The following is a 1,545-nucleotide window of genomic DNA, read 5'->3' as shown; positions in this document are numbered from 1 at the left end:
CAGTTGGAGGTTTCTGAAGGTTTTACAGCAGAACTGATGAAAACATGAACTAAATATTTCATTTAAATACTGAAACACTTTCTTCACACCTTCAGAAACATGAAGAAACAGAAAGAAACTTATGAACTCACCTTCTTTGACAACGATCTTAAAATCATGATATGATTCTGGAAGCAAAAGTCTTCCCAAAGCACATCTGTACCATCCAGAGTCAGACTTCTGCAGCTGTTTGATGCTCACATACAGAATTGTATTCCTTGATGAAAAAAATCTTTCTTCATACTCAATGCTGTATCTGCCTCTCTGATCTTTGTTTTTTGTTGTTTCAATGAGAATGTTTCCTTCTTCACATGTTTCCCTACAGAAGAACTTTGTGCGTCCAGAGGAAGTAAATGGACAGTAAACTGTGAAGTCTTGTCCTTCCATTACTGTGTAGACTTCACCGTCTGCATTGACCAGTCCAGAGTTTCCATCCTGCAGTGCTGTTAAACAGATGAACAACCAACAGTTACTGAGATCGTCCTGTAACATGCTGCAGTCTGATGATGATGTATTCCTGGAAGTTATGTTGAAGATATATTTTAAAGTTTTTCTCTTTAATTCACTACGTAAGTACACTGATAAACACCATGTGTGTCTTTAAATTATGGGAACAATTATCCATCACATTGATGTCATATAGTCTTAATTATGTTAATTATTTTTATTTTTGTCAGTTTTGTCTTTGTTTGTGCTTCATGTTTATCCATCACTCGTCATTTTTTCTCCTTCTGTTCATGTCTTCAGCTGTAATGTGTGAATTTATCCAGTTAGAGATCAGTAAAGTTCATCTTGATGACAACTGCACAGAGCAGAAGGAAAACTCTGGGAGGCAGGTAGAAGCTCACATGTACGAGGTAGAAACTGGACCTCCAGTTTAGTTTATTTTTGTATTTTCTGTGTTTCACTTCTTCATTCTGTCTTTGTGGAGTTAAGTTTTAATGTGTTGCTTTACATTCACACCTGCTGTCACTGGTTTACTGTCATTCTGCAATTTTGTTCCTCTTTAGTTTTTTTTTAAAACAAACAAGGAAAAAAAAAAAGGTGTGAACCAGCAGCACTAAACTAAGTGTTTTAACTTCCGTGACTCTAAATGTAGTGTTGTAATTAATTATTTTCTAATTTTCTAATTAAGTCTGTCTGATGGTCACAGCTTCTTGTGTTTTCTGAGTTTGTTCCAAAGCAGCAGAAATAAACAGTCGACATGAAACAAAAATACAATTAAAAAATAAGGACGTACAGAAGGTGAGTACTAGATATCAGACTCAACAAAGGTCCAAAATAAAAGAATAATTCTGGAGGATAAAACTGAAGAAAAAGTGATAAAAAGAAAACCAACAACATGTAAAACAGAAACAGAGTTCTCAGTTAAAACTGTTCAATGAGGTGCAAAACTTACTGATGGACTCTAAAGAAATCAAGAAAAATAACTGTGAGCAGAAATAAGAAGCCAGTGAACTCACCGATGAAGAGGAAGCAGAAGAACGTGTGGTAAACGTTCATGTT

General features: G+C 35.1%; 1 long non-coding RNA gene across 1 annotated transcript; it reads right to left on the bottom strand.

Annotated features, from left to right (window-relative positions):
- Window positions 1–276: 276 nt before the first annotated feature.
- Window positions 277–1,545, bottom strand: LOC103375763 (uncharacterized). The gene is made up of 2 exons (XR_521246.1): window positions 1,503–1,545; window positions 277–482 (listed from the first exon to the last, which is right to left on the bottom strand). It is a non-coding gene; the product is annotated as an uncharacterized LOC103375763 (long non-coding RNA).

The sequence above is a fragment of the Stegastes partitus genome, unplaced genomic scaffold (assembly GCF_000690725.1).
Source record: "Stegastes partitus isolate 25-593 unplaced genomic scaffold, Stegastes_partitus-1.0.2 Scaffold2872, whole genome shotgun sequence".
NCBI classification, from domain to species: domain Eukaryota; kingdom Metazoa; phylum Chordata; class Actinopteri; family Pomacentridae; genus Stegastes; species Stegastes partitus.
The sequence above is the reverse complement of the archived record's forward strand: the minus strand, read 5'-3'. Positions and strand labels throughout refer to the sequence as shown.